The 26,492-nt window shown below is 42.9% G+C and overlaps 1 protein-coding gene across 1 annotated transcript in view; it reads left to right on the top strand.

The window, feature by feature from the left end:
• Positions 1 to 2,308: 2,308 nt before the first annotated feature.
• SPRY3 (sprouty RTK signaling antagonist 3) overlaps positions 2,309 to 26,492 on the top strand; it is a 44,222-nt gene continuing 20,038 nt past the window's right edge. Inside the window, exons 1-3 of the mRNA XM_042480379.1 lie at positions 2,309 to 2,377; positions 13,630 to 13,771; positions 15,084 to 15,158. The gene's annotated coding sequence lies outside the window, so the exon portion shown is untranslated. The remainder of the gene's footprint in view (positions 2,378 to 13,629; positions 13,772 to 15,083; positions 15,159 to 26,492) is intronic.

Raw genomic sequence — 26,492 nt, forward strand, 5'->3', positions numbered from 1 at the left:
CCTCATTTTTCTTCCAGTCCCCTACAATTTACCTCAGCCAATTACCTCAGGGACTGGTATTACTTCCCTTATCCAACCTAGTCAGTTTACAGGTAATCTCTTACACAGTACCCTTGACTATTACCTCAGAGATTCCCCTCACTGACCTATGCCTCCTTATTTGAACTGTTGAACTTTTTACTTTTACTTTTCAAGTTCAACTCAAATCTCGGGTTTCTGGTAACTTGAACTCATAATCCAGTACCACCAATTTCCTCTAGCTCACTTCTCCTCAAATTTCCAGCCACTGGATTTTATGTATCCCGGCGCTGCTCACCAAATATGTAATGGATTCCCCCTTTTGGATGGCAGGCGCTTGGGCTTTCCTTATCCCACCGCTGCCAACCAATTTCTATAACGAACCTCCTTTCTTATGGGGCAGGTTCACCTTATTATCTAATATAGTAGCGTGGATATAGTATATATGACCAACAAGACTTTAGGTAAACTAAAATATAAACTTTATTGAACAAAAGGTTTAAACATATTTTCCTTGAACTAAATGATAATATTCCTGATCTAGCACCTGATTGGCTCAGGCCATCCGCCCTCCGATTGGCTGTTTGTTAGTCAGCTCGTTACACATACACATATGTAGCATTTTTAAGACTGTGTGAACCAAGGATGTAGGCAAATAGCCATCATTCCAAGTTCTACTAAAATGGTTTTACTATTACCATCGGCCCTCCTTATCCACAGATTCTGCATACACAGATTCCACCATCCATGAATTTTGGTGCCCCCAGAGGGTCCTGGAACTAAATCCAGTGGAACCAAGGGGCCACTGAGTTATTTATAAACCTAACACAGGGAGATAAGGCATCTAGTCCAAATCTAGGACTGAAGAGGGGTCCCTGGTTGCTGCTCATAGGACTCTTTCTTGCAAGGAATGATTGAAAATGGCTTCCCATTTCCATGCAAGCAGCAACAATTGACATGTCTATTTGGTGAGACAGCATTGAGGACTCTATTTTTCTGGCTAGACTCTTGCAAAGGTCACAAAAGTCACATACTCTCAGCCTTAGAGGAAGGCAATGACAAACCGCCTCTGAACAAAGATTGCCAAGAAAACCCCACGAAAGGTTTGCCTTTGGGTTACCATAAGCCAGAAATGACTTGAAGGCACACAACAACAAGCTCCTTTTCAGAGACAACTCCATTTTGCGACAACTTCTCCTGAATCTCCAGCTATCATGCCTGCTAGAAAACTAAGCCTGACTTTACCTCTTTCGTGGAATGGAAAGTAGGGTAAAGTATTGATGTGGATAGATTAATTGTTCCAATTCAGCTGGCAGATTTTAATATATCATTTTGAACAATTCCATGTACAGTATTATATATTAAAAAAAGACTCTGCAAGTCTCTACTAAAGATGCACTTTAGTACATCAGGGATCAAACTTGTTTTTTAGGCCACCATGTTCTCTGTTGCCCTAATTTTCCATTTCGAGGGAGGTTTTCTTAAAAATGCCAAATCCTGTTGTCTGAAATAGCACCGTATATCTTTGCTGCCGCATGACCACTGTATCCCAGTGTATCTCATTCTGATATGGACCAAAAGGACTTCTCTCAGCCGCAGTTAGCCCAAACAGTGCTCTCAGTGCCTGTCAGTTTCCTTACAACCAAGGGATTCCCATTGTACTTCTAAAGGCTTTTGAGGCCACATTCCCACTTACAAATAAATCGCTTTACGAACTGAATTGATGGATCGGTTCGGCAGCAAAGCGTGGTTCCCACTACATTTGCCCCGATCGCATTTTCTTGCTATAAAATGAATTAACCCATTTGTGGTTCACATTCACGAATGAATCGATTCAAAATGGACCCGTTCCAGCCAGCCAAAGGACAAATTTAAATCGATTCTGATCTGCATCTGGTTCACACTTGCATGGAATCAATTTATCCAAAAAGACACGGAAAAAATCAGGGTCAAAAAGATGCTGGTTAACTGGGTCTAGTGCATGCCCCTCCCCTCCGAATCGCTTCAGTGATTCGGTTCAAGTGCGAATGAACCAGGGTCATTTAAACCAGTTCAGACCGATTTGCAATCTGGTTTAAATGGTAGAACTGAATTTCCAGCTTTCTGAGATGTGACACATTGCTAATTGAGATACAATTGCTTATTTGTATGTGTTGGTTTTCAGATGTAATTCAGTGTTCTCTTATAAGTCTTCTTTTTCCTCCAAAGAAAAGAAAAGAGAAGCTTATTTGGAATAGGAAGGAAGTCCTCGCTTGGATGTTTATCCACTCATTCCCAGTTGACATTCTCTTGGTCACACGCCAATGACCGATAAACTAGCCAGGAACTGGTATGATGAGAACAGCAGAGCCTGGGAGAGGTCAGCCTCCATCCCTCCCCCTTGCACCTCATGTCATAACTGCTTTCTGATCCATTTCAGCCCTGGGACATGATTTCCCTTCTCTGTTGTTGGAGGACTTTTTCTTTTCTTTTCTTTTCCTGGTGTGCATCTGGGGGTTGAAGAGGCACTCCGGAGCTAGGGAGCGGATGGAAATAGCTTTCAGCAAAAGCGATCCATCTTGCACTGTGGGAATTCCAAGGAGGAAAATGCCTGGAAGGAAGGCCAGCAGCTTAGCAGGCCGTTTAGAAGGGCGTACAAAGAGAAGAATATGGTGAAATGTGGAAACAGGTCCGGTTCTGTGTTTGAGTGATTCTAGGAAACAGGCACATTGGGAAATTTGAAAAGGAGGAAGGTTGGATCCATCAGTCCAATGCTTCTTGAAGTGCTAGGTCAGGTTAAACAGAAAGAAGGAGGGGAGGCAGGGCAGCAATGCCAGGGATGCTGAAATCTTGACAGATGCCCCTGGATTATATTGCCGGATAATACCCGTTTAAGCCCCCGGTTTCCCCTGTGTGATAAAGTCCTGATTCACATCAGATTGTGTTCAAAGGGGTGGCCAAGCAACAAGGGCAAAAGTTACTAACAAGGAAGGACACACAAAACTATTATTTTAAGCAGAGAAACCTTGGCATTTATGTATCACGTTTAAGGAGAGCAAGACATTGCCTCCTCCTCTCCTCTCGACTTTGAGTCCAAACTACTTCTGCACTTTGAACTCAGTTTGCAGCTGTTGAAGTAAGCCAAGGGCAAAGAGGGGAAGTGAGTGGGAGGAGGACAGAGAAGCTGGGATATCTGAAAAGCAGCTGGAAAAGGATGCCAGAGGATTCACTGGAACTGTCCCTCCCAAACTGGGACATTTGGAGGGTATGAAGTCTGTGTCCACAAGCCACCTGATGATGGCCTTCTGTAATAACGTAAGGCAGAACTTAGAAGAATGGGTTGTGCTTGCAAGGGGAGTCTGGGAGTGCCCCCCAAAATCCTACCTCTTTTTGACAGAATCACAAGCATGATAGATGAATGCTGAGGAGGTCGTGTATCTTGATTTCAGTAATGCCCTTGATAAGGTCCCCCATGATATTTCCCCATGATAGCCTTGCCAAAAAGTTAGTAATAAAAGCTAGTAAAATGTGAGACAGACAATACGACTGTTAGGTGTATTTGTAATTGGTTGACTGACTGAAGCCTGAAGTCTTTTTGCTAAGATCAAGATCCCGTCAGTCTTTCAATGTATCTGCACCATACAGTTATATCAGTTTCATACCACTTTAATGACCCTGGCTTTATTCTATGGAATACTGAGATTTATAGTTTTGTGAGAGACGAAGGCGGGGTACAGACCGCCGCTTTGCGGCGGTCTGCTGCCGCCGCCAGTAGGTCCGCGGGGGAGCCGGAGCCTTCAGACGGCCCGACTCCCGCGCGGACCGAAAAAAGAAGCTCCAAAATGGAGCTTCTTTTTTCGTCGCGTTTGCGACGTAGCGAGGCGCCAGGGGCGCGCTCGCTACGTCAGCAGCGGCGCGACGCGTACGGACGCTAAGCGTCCGATACGCAAAGATGGCGCCGGCCATGTAGAAGGGCCGGCGCCATCTTGTACGGATGGAGTCCGTACTAGGCCATGGGGCGTCTAAAAGAGACGCCCCTTTTTTAAAATGGGACGTCCTCCGGACGTCCCAAATGGCGGTGCAGAAAGCACCTTAGAATTCTCTACTAGAGAGTTTGGTGCTTTAGCTCAAAACACCAGATGACAAATCCCAGGATTCTGTCTGATGGAGCCATGGCAGTTAAAGTAAAACTGAAATGCTATCATTGTTCAGTGGGGATGCATTCCTTACTAGTCATGAAAACCAAGGGTCAGACATAGTGAGAGTGGTATGTCTACAATATTGGGAGGATCATAGATTGCCAACCCCTAAGGATATTAGAAAAGCCGTGCATGATCAGAATGGATGGAGCAGTAACATTGGCTTGCATCTTTTTTTGCACTCTCTCAGCTTTTCTCACTCACATCCGTATCGCCTTTCTGCCAATTTTATTTACACAGAGACACACATTTACTGCCAATGCACTCAAGGCAGGTTGTAATTTAAAATAATTGGGGCAAGACAAGTCACTTTGCCCTTTGAGATAAAACAGCAAAGTCCTCCCTACTCCCTTATCAAGGTGCCTAACTCCTGAGCCTTTCCAGGCTTCTTTGATACCAAACTTTGATAAGTCCTTTAGTGCCTTTCCATAGGAAAGAAAATACAAGAATAATAAAACACAATTTGCTCTTCTCTTGAAACATCCCATGTCCGTTGCCTGAGGTGCTTACTTCACTCTGCCTAATGCTATGGCCAACCCTGTTAAAAGAAAATGAGCATGTTCTTAAATAGTTTTTATAGCCATGACTAGTGAGACTGGAAAAGCGATGAAGATAATTCAGTGTGGAATAGTAGGCTGAGTGTTGGACTAGGAATCTAGGAGACCGGGGGTCAAATCCCTGCTCTTGCATGGAAACCCAATGAATAAGCATGGCAAGTCACACTCTCTCAGCCTCAGAGGATACAATAACATCACTCCCTCCTCTCAGGCTACAGTCACCACTTTTAATGTATTCTTCCTACCCGCTCCATGATCCGGCAGTATTTGCACATTTGCAAATAAGCAACTGCTTTCAAACGTCACACCAGTTCTTTCTCACCCAAAGGAAAAATCTTCCAAGTAAAGGCTGATTTGAAATTCCCACCCTTTGGGGGATCAGGGAATGTGTATACAACTGAATGAATATGGTATGTGGCTGATCATTTATGCCATGAACAGCAACATCAAAGAAGCATTGTGGCTATTAGTAGCTCCAGAAAATCCACTGGGGGAAGAAAAAAACTCTTTCTGCAGCTTTTAGCGCAAGCAATTAGGTTGTAAACTCTGTGCTTGCTACATGGCATAATATATGTTTGACATGGCCCATAATGGGCAAATATTTATGGAGTATTGAATATATGCCATGCAGGAATAGATGAGGGGAACATGCCTTGCTTGTGGAGTTGGGGCCAGCCGCTTTGATTTCTTGCCTGGGTCCCAGGAGCAGAGGCATAGGATCCTTCTTAAGTTCAGAGGACAAGCATAATCAGGGTGCATGGGTTGGCAAGCTTTTAATTTTGGGTAGAATTGTCTTACAAGGCCAGGGCTGTAGCTACAGGTGGATGGTGCAGGGGAACAAGGCCATGTCGCCAAATAAGAATTCTGCTGGCCTAAATGAAATTTTCGTTCACTTCTGGCATTTCAGTAATTTAAACCATCATGATTATGATTAATCATAGAATAATCAAGTTGGAATTGACACCAAGGGCCATCCAGTCCAACCCCTGCCATGCAGGAACTGCCTATCAAAGCACCCCCAACAGATGGCCATCTAGTAACCTCCAAAGAAGGAGACGCTATCACACTCCGAGGCAGTATAATCCACGGTTGAACAGATTGTATTGTCAGGAAGTTCTTCCTAATGTTTATGTGGAATCTCTTTTCCTGTAGTATGTATCCATTGCTCTGGGTCCTATTCTCTGGAGCAGCAGAAAACAAGCTTGCTCCCTCCTCAATATGGCATTCCTTCAAATATTTAAACAGGGCTCTCATATCACCTCTTAACCTTCTCTTCTCCAGGCTAGACATCCCCAGCTCCCTAAGCTGCTTCTCATAGGTTTCCAGACCAGATTGATTATGATTATAGTTCACCCTTTGTTTACGTGGGGGATCCTTTCCGGACTCCCCTGCGTAAAACAAATTTAAATGAATGGGGCTCGAGCACACAGTGGTGCTGCAGAGTGGTGATGGACACCCCATTCGTCCCTATGGGATGCGCCAACCCTTCCTCACCACGCGGCTTTCAGTGAATGCTGAAAGCCGCGTAAAGCGCACCCGTTTATTATGCGGACGCTCTGTATTATTAATAAATAAAATAATAAAAATAATATTTATTATCTATTCTTTCTTTATTTTATGTATTTCTGTATCACCTCCCAGCTCATAGGGAGAGTACAGAAGAGGTTTCATCTTCAAACATTGGAGACTGGCCAAGGGGCTCTTGGAGGAGTGGATGGAGGGTCTTCCCAGTGGGGAAGCAGCAGCAGCAGCAGCAACAGATGCACCCCTAGAAAGATAAGACTGGTGCTCTCCTTGCAACCTTTCATAGGAGTTTATCACACGGAGGACGAATTGGTAAAATCCTGTACGGAAATGGGATTTTAAAATCTGGGTGTTGTTTGTCAGATGCGTTGGCATGAAAGAGAAATAACGCAAAAATAATCAGAACAGAAAGCTCCTTTGTACTTCTGGAATTCCATGAAGTTTTGGTTCTCTCAAATGATCATCCAGCATCCATCCCATCTGAGATAGCTCAAAACATGCAGTATTTATGCCTAAATCTTCTTCTTTTCCTTTTCCCTCCTTTTCTCGTTTTCCTCTTGGGTCTTGTCTTTTGAATTTTGTAAGCCTGAACAAAGAGATTTGCATTCTTTTTTTTTTAATGGTATGTTCTTTGAGAACTTTCCAAGCTGGATAGAGTTGGATATGAATGCTAGGAGAGGACAAAGACAATGAAGAACTTTGATTTCCCTCTGCCGTTGTACCAGAAGCTTCCTAGAACAGATTATCCTCTCGGAAGAAATTTGGTGTTTTCTTTTGTTTCCCCAACTTTGCCTAGTTTGTACTGGCAACAAATTCGCAGAATTTGGCAAGGCTGAAGCATTGCTGCTTTTCCTCCTGCCCTTTTATAAAGGATAGTAAGGCATTGCCCTAAGGTGAAAGATGATGGGAGGGAGCAACAAAGTGCTGAAGGAAGGAATTGTGTGACAGGTAGATCACCCTCCGCCTTCTAGTTGACCTGTCTTCAGGTGTGGTGCAGGATGCTGCCCCATTGCCAGCACTGAAGAAAAGTTCAATTGCCAGCCCAGTTTGGTTTTATATATAGAGCTGGAGAAGTGCAAGTGTTTGCCACCTCAGGTGCTAAATGTATTGAGTCTGCTCTATTCCTTTTGGTTCCCACACTGGATGTTTCTTGGCTAGGCCTTTTTGAACTCTTTCCTTGGGTGCATCTGCCCTGTAGAAATAATTCAGTTTGTTATAACTTTAAGTACTGTAGCTCTGTCCCATGGAATCATGGGATGTGCAGTTTTAGTCTTTAGCCTTCTCTGCCAAAGAGTGCTGGTGCCTCAGGAACCTACAGATCCCACGGATGGAGTCATGATGGTAAAAGGGGTGTCAAACTGTGTTATTTCTATAGTGGAAATGCATGCCTAGTCTTCTCTGTGCAAATGAGGCTGCTGTCATTCATATAGACAGATAGCAACCATCAGAATACAAAAGGTAATAGTATAAAAAGTCAAGTATGGCCACAAGGGGTTGCATATGAAGTGAAGTGCAAAACTTTTTGAAAGTCTTTATGCTAAAGACTCTCCTTCTCCCAAATAATTCTTAATTATGGAAAGATGGGCACATTTTCTTTATCAGGATAAAGAATACTGTTGTGAAATTGCACCCAAAAGCAAAATGAAATTAAAAACCACAATCATCTCTTTTTGACTTTTCTGTTTAGGTTAGTCTACTGCAATCTGTTCTACTAGAGGCAATCTTTGAAGATTGTTTGACACCCCTTCAAATACTTAAATAGGGTTATCGTATCACTTTTTAACTATCTCTTCTCCAGACTAAACATATTCAGATGCCTCTCCTCATAAGGCATGGTTTCCAGACCCTCTTGCTCCTTGTCTTGCAACAGTGATAGAACTACAGTATTGCCTTCACCTCTAGCTGTAATTGCAAGCATGGCAAGAGGTGGCATGAAGCAAATTGGGGGGGAAAGGAGAAAGGGTAGGAGGTGCAGCAGGTAGGTGTAACCTGAAAGAGAAGACAGGTGTGGCAGCATGAGGTGAGGACAAAAGGGAAGAGAAAGGGATGGCATGTGATGTACATGTAGCAGGGTGCAAGAAATTAAGTAAAGTGAAGTGGTCAAGGTGTGAGATGAGGCAAGAGAGGGGACGGAGGCAAGAGATGGTGAGAGATTCAGTGGCAGAGTGCAAGGAGCAAAAGAGTTAGGCATGTAGCGATGGGCGATGCAAGGCAGGGAGATGGGTCATGTATAAGGCGAAGCAAGGGAGGATGGGAGTTGCAAAAGCAGACTGCAAAAAAAGAAGGGATGGGAGCATGACGAAGGCTCAAGAGGAAAGGAGAGATCTGCAGTCTCAGATAAAGGGAGGGAGAAAGGCATGAGGTGAGGCAAGAAAGAGGAAGGGAGGAAGAGAAGGTGAGAGATGAGTGGGAGGCTGCAAGGAGCAAGAAAGGTATAAGAGGTAAAGTACAAGTGAAATAAGTTATGATTTGTAAGTTTGTCCTTACTTTCCTTTCCATTTTCTGCTGTGAATCTAATGGCAATCCCTCTCAGGGGCTTCCTGTGATATTTTCATGGATCCATATACCAAAGAAACAAAACAAAACAAAACCTAATCAAATATACTACTACACCAATCTGATGGGAATACAGTAGCGTTAGAACTGCCAGAACATGACAAATGTTGTTCTTGTAGTTGTTAAGAGGGGAGGGGAGAACAGGGACATTCAAGTGTCTTATCAACAAGGCTCCTCACCTGTTCGTGGTCTACCATTATGGTGAGAAGAAGCACTATTTAAGCAATAGTCATGATTTCTGAATGTGCAAGCATGCATAAATATTTGCACCCCATCTTGGAAAAGTGACTTCTTTGGAATGCTATTCCTGCAGCACCCTAGGAATGCTTTTAAATCCTCAAAGGGAACTTTTCCACGTAGAGAGATCTTGAACCACCTTTGAGACTAACTGAAAGAAAGCAATTGGCAGCATGAGCTTTCAAACTCTGAGCAGTTTATGACACTTTTGTCAACCTCTGAATTTCCTTTCTTTTGGGGGGCAAAATGTGCAAATGAATACTCCACACTGCCCAAAGGAACGTAGGTCTTTCTCTCCTGTATCCATGTATGCATACTTATGTGCATGCAGGATGGACAACAGTGGGAAATATTATAGTACCTTGCGAGAGACTGAGATCACAGAGAACAAGCAACACAGTGCAGATACTGGCTTCAGATAACACTGGTGGTGAAGCCCACTGCCTTTGCTTCCTGTGGACTCGGCCTCCCAGCCATTTGCTTGCCAGCTGTAACTCTAGCCTCAGCCTCCTTCTGCTTCCCAACCCTTTGCGCTGCTGACTCAGGTGCTGCTAATTGAAATGGTAGAGCAGCAAGACTGGCAGGCCAGCGGAAACGGGTCTGATGGGAACGAAATGTGCTGTTAAAACCCAATTAAATTAAGACATTTCCTCTGTCTAGCTCTCTTTCTCTTTCAGCTTGGGCTTGTGTGTTTTAATGCTTGGAGCACTTCGTTCTTTCTAAAGAGCCCTGTTGCAACTGCATCTCCGACTTCCTCCTGCCCCAGCATAAAAGATATGGGCTTTTCAAGGATGGTAGTGACTCAGGGATGCTTCACACTTTATGTAGCAGCTGTTTTTGTGAGGGCTGCAACAGGATTTCCTGCAGTATACATCTGAAGCACGCCCTGGGCAAAGAGACTGTGGAAAATTGTTCATTCTCTGATCCATTAACAGAAATAATAAGTAGCAAATAGAGGGAATTATTGTTGTTGTTAGCTGCCCTTGAGTCGACTTTGACTCTTGGTGACGCTGCGGATGAGACATCTCCAAGTATCCCTATCCTCCACTGCCCTGCCTAGATCCTGCAAACCCTTGCCCATATCCCCCTGATCAGGTCTATCCATTTGGTCTGTGGTCTTCCTCTCTTTCTTCTACCCTCTATCTCTCCTAGCATTATTTTTTCTTCTAGTAATCCATGTCTTCTCATTATGTGGCCAAAGTACGATAGTAATGCAGAATGGGAGGAAATAACTATGTATACTATAAATCCTAAGTACCAATCTCAAAACATACACAAAGGCTGAAACATTTCTTTCAGTATATATGTATATCTGGTAAATAATAACTGCAAAAGTAATAACAAAGTCCAGAAATAAACATTCACAAATATGCCATTCTGTAAGAGATAACTCTTCTGTGTCCTATGCAATAAGGGATGAAGGTCCCAATGATAAAAGTTCAGTGGCCAGTCTGAAGACAGTAGCAATGTCCTGCCACTATGCACTGAGTCCCTTTGCAAATTTCTTTGGTTGAGTTACTGGTAGCAATTGTAGCGATGGCAGCATAAATATCAACAATACATCTTTTACTGGTAGCAAGACGGCTACCTCCGGAGTGTTTGTGTGGCCGTTTCGACTCATTTGTCTTCTTCAGCAAATATAAAGCATTCTATTCCGGATTATAATGGCAATGAGCTATTCCATGCTTCATTGCTTGCCCAAATTATAGGATAACTTCAGTTAGCAATTGCAGAGTCCATGGTCTCTTTTCCAGAATCACATTTCAAATGAGTTGATGTTCTTTCTGTCTGCTTCCTTCACTGTCCAGTTCTCAGATCTGTACATGGTAATTGGGAATACAATGGCCTGAATGATTCTGACTTTAGTGCTCAGTTGTATGTCTTTGCTCTTCAGTATCTTTTCCAATTCTTTCATAACTGCCCTTCTCATTCCTAGTCTTCTTATTTCTTGACTGCAGTCTCCATTCTAGTTAATGTTTAATCCTAGATATGGGAATTCTTTATTTCAGTTTCCTTGTTGTCTAGATTGAACTTGTGTATCTCTTCTGTAGTCATTATTTTTGTTTAATTATTACAATGATTATATATCTGAGCTGGCAGATCATGTCATTTTTGGCTGCATAAAATTTAGCTTTCACTGCTGAATTTTACAAACATTCCAGCTATACCATGATGATGGGTCGCCTAAATGGGCATACAACTGCAATATAATATAATATGATGTAAACAGAAAATTGTTTGAGCATATTGCTCAATGTTTTGTGGCTCAGGGCCATCACCTAGTCACACCTGTGGATCTAGGATTTTTGTAGAAATATGATTTCTAAAAAACATAGCTTTTAAAACGCCTTCTGAAAGATAAAATACCCCTTCAGTGTTTCCTGCGATTTCTGATTTTAATTTCTGATCCTCCACTCCTTTCATCTACCTTTAAAAAGTAATTTTTAATTGCATTTTAGGCTTCCCATTAAGTTCTTGGAGCAGTGTACAAAACACTCAGAAATATAAAACACAGAATCAGAGAGTTGGAAGGGCCTCTATAGTATTCTAAATTTCCCTCTGTAAACAGGATGCTATAGGTATAACTGTTAATATGGAATGATAGTACTATAATTGCACAGTGTGAAAGGGCCCTCAGTCCAGCCAGGTTTACACATGGGATGAAGGCATGTGTGTATGGGATGAGGGCAGACTTTAGAAAAGTTGGGAGTCTGGTAGTCATCATTCAAAAATGTACTTTTCTCAAGCTTGGGGAGGGGAGGTTTAGTTATTTTCCTGGGGCAAAATGTTGCCCTTTGTCTCAAGAAGCAAAATGTCTTGGGGTCTGCCCTGCAAGCAAGTCCTCCAGCTGAGCTAAGGCACTTTTCCCCTCCCCACCCCTTTCTCTGCTGACTGAGCATGGACTCCGATTCAGTCCTGACATGAGGAGGAGGGGAAAGTGGTGTGTGTGTTTGTGTGTATGAGTGTGTGTGTGTATGCATAAAAGAAGGTGGGCCACCGAGCCTGCTTTTCACCGTCCTGGAGTCTGCTTCCATTATCACGGTATAGCTGGAATGGAAAACACACACACATACACATACCTCTTGTGGGATGTATTATAAATATTTGATAGGCCTAATGTAATCATATACAATCAATAAGGGCAGGAATATATCCCCCCTCCACTTGCTTCTCTGTCCCTCTCTCTCCTCTACTGCCCCATCCTTTCCTTCCCTTCCTTTCCTCTCCTCCCTCTTGCTATGCCTTTCATTAATGCATTCTCCATTTTACATTATTTATGAACTTCCTTCCTTTTCTCTCTCTTTCTCTTTCTCTCTCTCTCTTTTGAAAAAAAATTAATTAATTAAATAACATTGGTTATCTGTCGTCTCAGATGTTCCAGCTAAGCAGTTTGGGGATGGGAAGAACTTTGCTCTTCTTATCTTTGGTTTGCTGATTCTGGTAACTTGAGGTTGGCACTTTTCTGGTCTCCCAACCCTACACCCCAAAATGTCTCATCATCTTTCTGTTGTGATGATGGCTGCAACAGCAATGGCAAATGGGCCTAAAGTCAGTATGGTGTAGTGTGCTGTCAGAATTAACTTTGAAAGTCTGCCTAGCCATGACTTAGGTGATTTGATCAGTCCTCATCTTTCAGCCAAGTATACCCCAGAGGTTTGTTATTAATGCGTCTCTCAGGGAGGGCACTTTTCCATCTTGTTTAAAAGAAGCGAAGGTATGACCACTTGTTAAAAAACAACCCCTCCCTGGATCCCCTGGTTTTAAGCAATTATTTGTTGTTGTGTGCCTTCGAGACATTTCCAACTTATTATGACCCTACAGCAAACCTATCATGGGGTTTTCTTGGCAGGTTTTGTTCAGAGGAGGTTTGCCATTGTCTTTTCCTAAGGCTGAGAGAATGTGACTCACCCAAGGTCACCCGGTGGGTTTCATGGCTGAGCTGGGAATCGAACCCTGATCCTCAGAGTTATAATCCAACAGTCAACTGCTATGCCATGCTCAAATCTCCCTTTTCTGGGCAAGGCGATCAAAGGGGAAGTTACTCCTCAACTCCAGGTAGTTTTGGCTGACACATGTTACCAAGACCCATGTGTCAAGTCAAACTGACTTCAGAGGAGAATATGGAGTTAAGACGGCTATGGTCACCTGAGTGGTTGATCTTCATCTGACTATTGGCAAAGGGAGTGTGTTCCTTCTGGTGCTTTTGGACCTCTCAGTGGCATTCAATATTATTGGTATGCTTCTGGAACGCTGGAGAGGTTTGGGAATTGGAGGCACTGTGCATCAGTGGTTCTGGTTGTGTCTCTTAGGTAGACTCCAGCTGCTCCTCAAAAAAGGAGCTGTTTTATGGCACACCACAAGATGCCATTGCTGTACATGAAACCACTGGGACAGATCATTGGGTGGGTGCTATCAACTCCAAGCACCCTGGACAGCATAGCCAATTGTGAGGGATAATGGGGGTTGCAGTCCAAAAACCTCTGGAGGGTCACACACCTATGCTATAACAGGTGCAGGAACTGTAACATATGTGCATGTATGTCTCTGCTCTTTTCCAGATGGTGCAAAAAGAGACAGTCTAGAGTGATCTTACACAATATCTAATCCCTATCACCAAGCAACTTCCCAGTGACTGAAGCATCTAGCAGGACATCTGGGCATAGCACCATGTTCTGGTTATTTGGAACCTGCCTTCCAGAGGTGAGGAGGATGCAGAGCTACACATTTCTCATGGCAACTGCCTGTTGGGGGACAAGGGGCTGCATGTGTCCGATGAGCTGCACTATTCCCACCTCTGAACCAAAACTACACTCATTGGCATCCTGCAATGTGCAGGCAGGACATTATGTAGGATGCCAGTCAGTATAGCTCTAGTAGAGCATGGATGGAAACCACACAGTCCCTGCAACTCCTTGGAAGCCCAAAGACTTAGACCCAAATGTACAAGTACAACGCAAAACATCCCTTTGTGAGGCTACTGAATGCTGGTTTGAGTTCCCACACCCCAAAGCAGCCAGCTCCCCCCTCAAACATCTTGAAAAGTGACTGGAAGAATGAGCAAAAGAAATTGTAGCATGAGATACATGTTGAAAAAGTAGGCTCATGCTGCCAGCTTTGCTCTTTCAGTTAGTCTCAAAGGTGCTACAAGACCCCTTTGCAGACTGATTTTCTAGACTAATGTGGCTATGTCTTTGAATTCCCTCCAGATATTCTGGACTACAGCTCCTATCCTCTTCAGCAGTTTGGCCATTAGCTATGCTGGCTGGGGAATGATAAAAGTCACAGTCCAACTCTCCTAGAGGTTGCTAGCATGGAGAAGACTGTGCCAGAAGATTAGAGGACCGAAAGGGTTGAGCAGCACCTAGGACAGCTCCCAGTGACTGGCTTCTGGCAAGGCAGTTGTGTTACCACTTGGGTGCCTCATCCCTCTTTCCTGTCCTTGGCCAAGGCATCTTGTACCGCAGGTTTACTATTCCCGTCATCACTGACCATGGAGGCCACGGACGATGGGAAACCCAACAATTGCCAAGGATCTATGGTTAGGAAGACAAGTCAACCAACACTTGCTGAGTTTGTTGTTGTGTGCCTTCAAGTTATTTCCGGCTTGAAAAGCCATCACAGGGTTTTCCTGGCAAGATGTATTCGGCTGTTGGGGGTTTGCCTTTGCCCTCCTCTAAGAAAGTGTGACTTGTTCAAGATCACCCAGTAGGTTTCCATGGCCGAGTGGGGATTCGAACCCTGGTCTACAGAGTTGTAGTCCAGCACTCAAACCAGTATACCATGATGGCTCTTACCACTATTGCCTCTTTTCTTTTGGCTGGTGTAAAATATGTTTTAGTAAAAGAAGAAAGAAATGCAGTAGACCTCAGTTGTAACCAAGATGAGAATGACAACAGTCAGTGTGGAACAGAGACTTGGGCCAAGTAGATACAGTGTCTAGCCCTCCACTGAGCTATGAAACTCACTGCATGGCTTTGGGCCAGTCACTCTCTTACTGTGACCTGCTTTACAGGTTTGTTGTGAAGATAAAACGAGGAGATCTCTGTGCACCACTCAGAATTCATGTGAGGAAAAATGGAATGCAAAGGTATGTACAAATCTGTACAGTAAATGCATACATGAATTCAGATATTATTTGTCTTTTCTCTTGTTCCTGTTTGCAGATTGTAGGTGTTTTGCAAAACACCATACACATAAAAGATGCTACATTATTGTGATATTTGTTCATTTTTAAATTTTGTTTCTTGATGCATGTTTTATACTCAAATTTCTCTACATTTAATGGAAACAGCCAATGCCTACCCAATACAGGTAGAAGAGGGATTGTTTCAATTGGTCTGCCTGCTTGTCAGATAATTTATCTGAGGATTTTGCCCTAATGACTGAATGGTATTGAGCATTCTGGATTATTGTTGCTGCCGAGAAAAATGGGACAAAGTTCTGTCTGCCATCAGCTTTTTGCTTTCTTTCTGAGAATGGCCCAAACATCTGAAGAATACAATGATCTATAACAATTCTGAATGGGTAAGAGGTAGGCCAAGCAGGCAAAACTGGTGCTGTTTTTGACTTCATCATAGGGCAAGGATCAAGAGACAGGACATGCATTGAAAGATGTGGTGAAGGGAGCTGCATCATATTCTGCACATTAAGCATTTATAATCCTGTTATCTAGTGCCAGCCTCTCCTTCAGCCCAGTATAGTAAATCCCCCTCCCTAACTCAGTGCACCTTCCTCAGCTTTGCAGCCAGTCTCATCAGCTGCAGGAAACTTCAATGCAACCCTAGCTACAGATGCATATTCTCCGTCCCTGTTACATAAATTTTTTTGTTACAGCAGGCTAGCAGGAAATGCAGGTTGGCAGGAAATGCATTTTCAGTTCATCTGCAGCTATTAGATTACCAGGAAATGGCTGGCTGGCCAGGAGCCAGGCCTCTGGCTTGAAGGGAGGGAAAAGAAAAGTAGGAGCAACTGGGTAGAGAGAGAAGGCAAGCTAATGGACACTCTGCTGGTGAAGCACCTCTCTCTCTCTTGCAATGCAGGGAGAGGAGCAGGCAGGGGTGAGATGCTTTTTGCTGTCCTAAAAAGACATAGAATAATAAAATCATAGAGTTGGAGAATCATAAAATCATAGAGTTGGAAGAGACAACAAGGGCCATCCAGTCCAACCCCTGCCATGCAGGAACTGTCAATCAAAGCATATCCGACAGAGGGCCATCCAGTCTCTGTTTAAAGACCTACAAGGATGGAGACTCCACCACTTTCTGCGGCAGAGTAGAGCATGGGATATCTGTTCTTCTTCCAGAGCTTGACTAAGTTACTATTTTAAACTATACCATTCCAGAACATGTCTGCTAACTGGGAATTATAGTTCAGAAAAGCAAATTTTCCAAGTTTTGTGGCTAGAGGAGACTCCTTTTTTCAAAAGTGTCTCCTCTTGAAAGGGCTGCTCAGTCTAGTTCTGGCTTACAGACAACCAACAGTAAACAGAGAAAGCAATAGTTGGTGGCTGCCTTAGCCATTGGACTGCAGATTGGTCAAGCACACAGCTGACTTGTGTCCACTATGGGAAACATACTGCATTTTCTATAGACATTTTAGCAATGATTCTTACATGTGAAGTCGAAGGCTTTCACGGCTGGCATGCATAGTTTTCTGTGGGTTTTTCAGGCTGTGTGGCTGCATTCTACAGAAAACTAATTATGATTAAATTTGCAACTATAAATTAGTACGTATGTGTGGGTTGTTTGCCTTTGAGTTGTTTCTTACTTATGACGACCCTAAGGCAAACCTATCATGAGGTTTCCTTGGCAAGATTTGTTCAGAGGAGGCCATCCTCTGAGGCTGAGAGAGTGTGACCTGGAGGGTTTTCATGGCGGAGAAGGGAATCGAACCCCGGTCTTCAGAGTCGTAGTCCAGTGCTCAAATATGGCTCTCCATAAATCAGCATAGGGAGATTTTAGACATATTTTACTCTCTCTTTTGTTGATTTGCAAATAGCACCATGGTAAGAAACAGAGGACCTCTCTCCTTCCTACTGTGCTGCAGACATAGCAGGTATGATGCTCCAAGAAGAGGGTCAGGTGTGCCTTCATTTCTCAATGGGCAGAAATTCAGTACTGCAATACCATTGTGCCTGGTCTGATGATGTTGCGATAGACGTTTATACTGGGTGGATTTTGCCTATTGAATATCTAAGAGACACTTTGGCAAATGGCCTTCTTTTCTGCCTAATGGGCTTTTAACTGGCTGGGTGCTGTGTTGTTGTTGTTGTTGTTGTTGTTTTTTAACTGATTTCCCCCCCTTTTTTAATATTTATGCTTTTCATTCATTTTAGTTTTCAGTTTTCTTTGTGTTTTATTGCAAACTACCTTGATTTCCATTTGTGGGGAAAAATAGGATATAAATTTTAAAAATAAAATATTGTCCAAAACACGGGAACGTATGCTAGGTACAAAATCTGACAATCCTATTTTTGTTGCAAATGTAATTGTCACCACCGCCAACTAGCCCACATCACATCCTCCAACATTTTGTAATTGAAACAAGTGTGGCCAAGCCACATCAGAGTAAAGGAGGCAAAAATGATTAAAGAGAAACAATACTTGTTGTCTGATGTGTCTGATAATTGCAGTTTAAAAAGAAACTTTTTCAAACTTGGTCAAGAAGAGTAGCTGAAACATTTCCATAGAGTAGAACAGGGAGGGCTGCAGGTGAGGCTGCTCTATTAATACCTTCAAGGTAACTCTTAATGAGGACTGGGAATTGTACCTCCATCCCAGGTACCTTGGAGAGGCTAGAGGAGAACATTTTGCTGAACACTTTGCTTTATTCAGGCTTTTAGAGGTGACCGTGGTAGGGATGCACTACATAGACTCAGTCTTAAATTGTACAGCTTTCATATCTGTGATAAGAACTTGTGATTTTTCCTCCCTAACGAAAGTTGGAAAAGTTGAGAAAGTCTCAGCAGGGCATTCTGTTCATAAGCGTCAGTTGGAGAGGTGATGGTGGATGAGATAGAAAAAGCATCAGCTAGGGAGAGTAGCAGTGAAGTTTTAGACTGTTATAAACCCCACATCTTTCTCATGTCTAAGTAAGTATAGGATTCTACCACATCATTTCCATTTGTAAACCTGTTAAATCTGTATAAGCAATACCATGGGGTTGTAGGCACACATAAACTTCAGTCTTTCCTGAATTGCTATTCTTCAGACCACAGCTGCCATGATCCTAATCCAAAATGGCTCCTCCCTTCATTTCTTTTTCCTTTTATAGTTTATCTGTTAGACTGCAAACCTATGTCAGGGACTGCCTTTTAGGGTTGGCGGAGTGAAAATTGGAGAGGACCTGTATCTTTAACAGTTGTGTAGAAGAGAGAATTTCACACAATCCAGGTAACAAGCAACATCTGCTGAAATGCCTTCTTTCTAGACAAACATTAAACATGCAAGAGCCCTCTTCTATTTTCACATTGACAACCTTTTTGGTTATCAACTGCCCTGAAGTTGGTCTCGACCCATAGATGAGACATCTCCCAGACTCCCTGCCCTCCACTCTTCTGCTTAGTTCCTGCAAACTCATATCTGTGGCCTCCTTAATAGAGTCCATCCATCTAGCATGCAGCCGTCCTTTCTTTCTACTTCCCTCCACCTTTCCTAGCATTATTGTTTTTTCCAGTGAGTTGTGCCTTCTCATGATATGGCCAAAGTATGACAGCCTCAGTTTTGTCATCTTGGCTTCCAGAGAGATTTCTACTTGATCTTCTCTAGGACCCACTTGTTTGAGTTTTGGGCTGTCCATGGTAACCTCAGCACTCTTCTCCAGCACCACATCTCCAATGAATTGATTTCCTTCCTATGTTCTTTCTTAACTGTCCAGCTTTCACATCCATCCATAGTAATAGGGCTTGTATGATTCGAAATTTTGTTCTCAACTGTATATCTTTGCATTTTAGGATCTTCTCTAGTTCTTTCATGGTCACTCTCCCCAGTCTTAATCTTCTTCAAATTTCCTGGCTATGATCCCCATTCCTATCAATGTCTGATTCTGGGTATGAGAACTCTTTACAATTTCCATTTCCTCATTGTCTAGGTTGGATTTGTATAGATTCTCTGTGGTCATTATTTTTGGATTTTTTTTTTTATGTTTGGCCTTTGCACTTTGTTCTTTGATCTTCCTTAGCAGTTGTTCCAGGTCTGGGAGATTTTCTACTAATATTATATTGACATCTGCATATCTTAGATTGTTGATATTCCTTCCTTCTATTTTCACTCCTTCTTCTATGTCCAAGCATGCTTGTCTTACAGTATGTTCTGCATATAAGTTGAACAGGTAGGGTGATAAGATGCAGCCTTGTCTGACCCCTTTGCCAATTGGGAACCATTCTGTTTCTCCACATTCTGTTCTGACAGTAGCTTCTTGTCCTGAGTACAGATTCCTCATCAGAACTATTGGATCTACTGGCGCTCCCATGTCTTTAAGGGCATCCCATAGCATTTCTTCATCTATGCAGTCAAAACCTTTGCTATAGTTTATAAAACACATGCTGATTTTCCCTACTGCCTTTCAATATTTCTACAGCACTTTACAGCAGTGGTCCTAAATGGTGGAGTGGGATAAGAGATTTGCTCAAGGAGGACATGAGACTTGAAGGCCCAGATCCCTCCTCCTTGTCTTCCCAAACTTTTGTATGTGTAAAATTTACACATGCATTAAGATTAATTATGAATTTACTTAATTAAGATGGCATCCTGACATAACTCCTGACCAAAAAACCCTGCTAGCTTGATACATACTCTTCACTAGACCTTAGAAAAACGTAATATATATTCCGCTTATTAAAAGAAACAATTGCTTTGGTTTCAAACAATTACTGCATATCTTTTTAAAAAAACGACTTGTAAGTTCCAGCTTCAGTGTTCTGTCAACGTTTTAACTATTATCTAATATAGTTGTCAATTTTGTGCAATGTATTCCATTAGTTATTGTCCATCAATTTAAAAAGGTCTACGGATCTTATTCCTAATTTAAAGTTGTTGCGGTTGATCTTATGTTATGCCATGTTCAATCCATGGTAACCTTTTCTTCTATACTTTATGTATTTATGTACCTCATCTTTATTCTTCATTCTAATTTGAACAATGTTATTTCCTTTTAAAATTTTCAAATATGAATGCACAAATGAAAATATGTGCACTAATTAAACAAAACCCCATGATAGGTTCAACTTAGGTTCGCCTTAAGTTGGAAGTGACTTGGAGGCACACAACAACAAGAAGAAAAAATGATGTGCGATGTCTGCATGTGGATGAAAAAAAAGGGGGGGGGTACAAGGATAAAAAGTTTGACTACAACTGCACAACACTGCAACTACAGTGTTGTTGTGAAGATAAGAGAGGGGGCCTTAGTATTACAACAGTAATACTAAGTTAATACTAATACCTAAGGTCTTTTTAATTTGGAATGCAGGGGTTTCTGGAGAAAAGGTGTGTTAGAAATGTAATAAACCAAATGAATAAAATGTTGAATTTGAGACATTCGGGAGAAACTGGCCTTCAGTGGAAGATATGACACGACTGAAATTGGAAGTATAATCCAGTGACATCCTGAACGCATTCATGCATATTCATGTTATTGTGTGAAAGGTTACCACACACGATCGCTGGCAGTCCAAATGCACTCCGAACGCAATCATGCATCAATCCACAGTTAAGTAAATTCGGTGAACTAGCGAAGTCACAAACCCTATTCCTAGGCAACTTCGCACTCAGTGAGCTGTTGTTTGATGTGATGTACATGTCTACTTTGGCCCTGGTTCCCCCCCCCCCCAAATCTGGAAGGGGGGTTTCTCATGAAGCCATGCTGCAATTCCGCTTCAATTTTGCTTCTGCTTGTCCTTCAGCATTGCTGAAGGGGGGATGCTGCCTGCTAATGAAGAGGCATAGACTGGGAGCTATTGGATAACCATTATATTCATGTTTTAACGTGACAAGAGTGAATATATGTTCATTTTAATGTGAATAGCACAAGTTCTTTCAACCATTCTTCCCGCCCCCCAACCTCTTTTGTAAATTGTAGGGTTCCTTGGTTCCTCTCTGTCACTCGCCTAAATATGCTATGCTCCAGTCATCTGGAGTTTCACTGAGCATGTGCAAGGGTGCCAATTCGCAATTAGGAACCCACTGATGTGATGGCTTACTTTGCACAGAATCTGGGCCGCCTTCGGGGAGGCCATTACAGAGAATTTAAGGTGTGATAAGTAATCACGTAATTGCGTGAATTTCCGAATTGACCTCACTATCTTCTCGTTCGAAATCGAGAGCCTCCCGTCCCGTGTGATAAATTCCAATGCCTTCTACAAGACAAATGCTTCCCCTCTTTAGCCTGAAGGGCCCAATCCAGCACTGTGGGTGCTGGGACTCAACGACCAGAGGAAACAAGCTTGCAAATCTTTGCTTCTTGCTCCTTCATCCACAATGCTGGGGAATTTCTTGGCCGCTATCCACCCAACCACAGCTTCCTTGACTTCCTTTCAGCCTGCACTCATCTCCTCAGCACATTTTAGGTTTGGCAAATGCTTTTTGAAGCTTACTTGGCAATTGTAGGTCAGAAGCTGCTGAGCCTCTTCAATGTCCTCCCCTCTCTTCTACCCTGCGATCACTTGCCTATTTGTGGCTGGAGAAAGGAGGCTTCGCTGTTTTCCTAATCTTGGGAAACTCTTCAAAAACAAAAGTAGTTTGCACTGAGTGAACTCAGCAGAGAGGAGAGGAGTGGAGAGCAGGTGAAATCTCACCCTTCCTAGCAGGCTCAGGCAAAGGCAAATGGCTGCAGCCGATCCTAGCTTGGGTATACTTCCCCAAGTAACTTTTGCCATATATTGTAATCTGACGTTGCTTGGCCACATGTGTCCCATTTTTCATCTGTGAAATGTCGGAGCCTATGCCACTATTAAAGTGGTGACCCTGATTTAACACTTGTCTCATTGAATGCAAGGGATTTGAAGCCAGATTTTTAAGAGTTTAGCATTGAAAAACCTGCAGAAACAAATCTGTCTCAAATTTCTCCCATGTTCGATTTTTCAAAAATCTCATTTTTTTCCCATCACAGGTAGGAAGAAATCTGCTAATCTTTGTAAATTCTTAACAAGCCAAACTTATTAAACTGTATAATAATAATAATAATAATAATAAATTCTCACTATTTTCTACATGGGAGCTAGTTCAGTTCTACCGAATGGGGCTTATTTCTGAGTAGACCTGTAAAGGCTCACACTGTTCCGTTCCATCTAAAACTGCAGACTGAAGCTTTCTCATGTTGTCCAGGAACACCTTACGGTCCAGAGGTGTGAGGAATCCAAACATTGTTCACCACTTGGTTGTCATTCCTTAATCTAGGGATGTTCAATGAGGACAAGGAAGAGGGCAACCCCAATAGCAGTTTCTTGTAGCCAGAGAAGGCTGCAAGCCTCCATCTGGATCGATCAGAAGAAAACCCTAACCATTCACTCTACGTTCTGCAGACCAAGAGCCAGATACTGACCATCATCTGTCTGAGCACTGTAGACTGAAACAACTCACACAAAAAGGCAGGAAAAGCCTTGCCTGGTCTTAAAAGGAACACACTGAGGAAATCAGGCCATCTTTGCTGGTTTATATCCAGCTATAAATTAGAATAGCCAAGGGAATTCCTTTGTTGTAAATAGTCGCCCCAAAGATCTCCAAGTGGTTTTATTTGATCATCCTTGTTTGATTGCTTCCTGGACTTTGGCTTACTTTTGCACTTGTTCTCTTTGGGGAACCCCACACACCCACATTGGCATTGGACTTTGGTTATGCTCAGATTGCTTCTTGTGCTTCAGCCGTGGACTTCTTCGGACATGCTTTCGCTCTTGATGACTTTCTGTGTACAAACTTAGGCTTGCTTGATTTTATCTCTGGATATTCTCTTGGACCATAGATGCACTCATCTAGGCTCTTACTACCTTTAAACAGGACATGAGTGTCATCTTGGTTGTTGCTATAATAATCATAGAATTGGATGGGACCCCAAAGGCTACAGAGTCCAACTCCCTGCTCATTGCAGGAACTCCAGTGAGAGCATCCCCAGCTGGTAGCTCTCCAGCTATTTTTTGAGGACATCCAGAGAAAGAAACCCAACCACCTCTTTAAGCAATTGGCCCTCTTGCTCAACCACTCCTTCTGTCAAGAAGTTCCTTCTAGTGTTCAATTGAAATCTACCCTACTGTAACTTAAAACCACTAGACCTGGTCCTATCTTCTGGTGCAGCAGAGAAAAAGTCTGCACCTTCTTCTCTATGACAGCCCTTGAAGTGTTTGAAGGGTAATATCATATCACCTCTCAATCTTCTCTTCACCAAGCTGATATATGCCCAGCTCCCGCAACCTTTCCTCATATGCTTTGTTCTCCATGCCTTTTATCATCTTGGTTGCCCTTCTCTGAGCCCTCTCCAACTTGTCTGATATTAATAAAGTTACAACACGTTCTTATACGTAATCACTAGCATAGTAGCCATAGGGAGCAAGAATTACATGCTGGCAAATGGGTAGGCTAATGTCGGGGGGTTAAAGCCAAGGCTGGCCCAAGATATCTTGCTACCTAAAATGAAGAACAGATGAAAGATGATACTCTTTCCATTCTATGTTCAAAAGCTGGCTGGAGCAGCTATTTAATCTTTCTTTAAAACTGATGATAGCACAGCATTCTTTAACATATCTGAAGGCAGGGTAGGAAATATAGGGCAGCCTACTCAAATGCTTTGTTTCTTCAATATGAGACAAAGCAGGCTATCAGTGGAAGCCTCTTTCTCTAAACCCACACTAGAAATGCCACTGTTCCTCTTTCTTTGGCCAGCCTCAGAAGGAGAGTAACCTTTTTTGTGATGGTGGGGTGGGTAATTTTTGTGAATTTAATTCACAATATTGCAGTTATCCTTTGGATTTTTCCAGCACTGGGATGTGACACCTGGCTCACATAGCATAAGAATTTGTTGCATTTGTACCCCATCCTCCCCCCCCCCATGAGCTCAAACAGTGTGCATGGGTTTCTTCTTTTCACTTTTATCTTCATTACAATCCTGCAAGTTAGTTCAGTTTGAGAGAGTGTGATTGCCCCCAAACTCATCCATTGCCTGGGAAAGATTAGAACCTGGGAAAACGAAGTTATAGGTTCTAGTCCAACAAATGCCACCCCACACTGACCTCTCTCACAGTCAAAGAGGAATCAAAGGAACATGTGCGTGTGTACTTTCGTGGGGAAAAAGAGTGAGAAGATGGAAGGAAAAGCAGGGAAGTGTGATCCAGAGCAGAGAGGTTTATTAAAGCTTAACAGGCAAGAAGGCCCAAATGGCTATATTTAGCCCCAGCTATGATGTCAGCTGTGAAAACAGTGTCAGCAGATGTTCCTGTGGTCCTATCTCTCCCCCTTCAATTCTTGGACTGGCAGGATGCTCTCACACCCCTATTCTAGGAGCTTCTGACTTTCACAGGGACTTGCCTTCCTCAGTTTTCCAGATGCTCTTATTCTTAACATTTGCAGCCAAGAACTAAATGTTGGGGTTGCTGGTGTTGGTGCTGCTCAGTGCTTGCCAAATCCCAGGCCTACCCTGTGATCAGGGGGAAGGGTGGGCATTTTCATGCCAACTTCCTCCCATCCATTCATGCCTGCACGTGTTGCATTTGAACACTGGACCTACTGGCAACACTGAGAGGATCTATGATTTTCAACTGCTTAGCATAAGGAAATTCATCATGGGCATCTTGACTTTGGATGAAGGGCTTCACAGCTGCTCCTCCAGCAGGCAGCAGACACAAGTCAAGGAGGGCCAGACTGGCATGGGGAGACTGTCTACAAGACCAGACTTTCCTCCTTGTCCGGGGTTCAGAAAACTTTTTGCAAGGAGCGATTGCTAGTTCCATCCCAGCAGCAATAATGCAGACAACTCTTTGAGAACATAGTCCCATTTTAAAGCAAAACCAAATCAAATAATGTCAACTAGTTTGGAAGATGGCTTTGGACATGAGGCTGCTTTTAAAGATAGCTTGAAAACCATGGTTGGTCCAAAATAGGGTTGACTAGCTGTTCTGGGCAGATTTCCATTCTGGCACCACATTTAAGTGCTGGCATTGAAACCAATGGGATGTGGTGGGTTAATGGTTAGAACTAAGTGACTAAGGGGTTGTACAGACTGGCACTTTATGCCAGCCTGCACCTGAACAAGCTGTTCACATGCTCAAAGCTCTTACCATGCAGTTTTTGATTCCCCACTAGGCCAAGAAACCCGCTGGTGACATTGGCCAAGTCACATTCTCTCAGCCTCAGGGGAAGACAATGGCAAACCCCTTCTGAAAAAATCTTGCCAAAAAACCCCCATCATAGGCTTACCTTAGGGCTGCTATAAGTCGGAAATGGCTTGAAGGCACACAACACACATGAACACACACAACACGAGGACAGAGGAGAAAGTGGGCAGAGGGGAGAGAAACTGGGACATTTTAAAAGTAGTTGAAAAAGTGGGACAGCAAAGGATTAATCAGGATGACTATCTCTGTCCTACTGGCATAGTTGGCAGCTGTGTACTCTTGCTTCTCCTAGCAGAAAGCCTCACAAACCTGGAACAGCTACTAAGAAAGGTCAAAGAAGAAAGTGTCAAGGCAGGCTTAATGTTGGACATAAAGAAAACAAAAATAATGGCCACCAAGGACCTTTACAAGTTCAACCTAGACAATGAGGAAATAGAAATAGTAAAAGAATGCCCATATCTGGGATCAAACATGGATAGAAATGGAGACTGCAGTCAGGAAATCAGAAGAAGATTGCGAATGGTGAGGGTGGCCATGAAAGAACTAGAAAAGATTCTATAACACAAAGATATACAACTGAGCCCAAAAGTTAGAATCATACAAGCCATCATATTCCCTATTAGCATGTATGGATGTGAAAGCTGGACAGTTAAGAAAGAAGATGGAAGAAAATCAATGCATTTGAGATTATTATTATTATTATTATTAACCTTTATTTATAAAGCGCTGTCAATTTACACATGTGGTGCTGGAGAAGAGTGCTGAGGATCCCATGGATAGCCAAAAGGACAAACAAATGGGTTCTAGAGTAGATCAAGCTGGAAGCCTCCCTGGAAGCCAAGATGACAAAACTGAGGCTTTCATATTTTGGACACATCATGAGAAGGAGGGACTCATTGGAAAAGACAATAATGCAGGGAAAGGTGGAGGAAAGTAGGAAGAGAGGAAGGGCACATGCCAGATGGATGGACTCTATTAAGGAGGTTTTATGGGGTTGCAGGAATTAAGCAGAGCAGTGGATGACTGAGGGTCTTGGAGATGTCTCATCCATAGGGTTGCTATGAGTCGAGATCAACTCAAGGGCAGTTAACAACAACGGACTCTTGC

This window comes from Sceloporus undulatus, chromosome 7 (assembly GCF_019175285.1).
Source record: "Sceloporus undulatus isolate JIND9_A2432 ecotype Alabama chromosome 7, SceUnd_v1.1, whole genome shotgun sequence".
Taxonomy (NCBI): Eukaryota; Metazoa; Chordata; class Lepidosauria; order Squamata; family Phrynosomatidae; genus Sceloporus; species Sceloporus undulatus.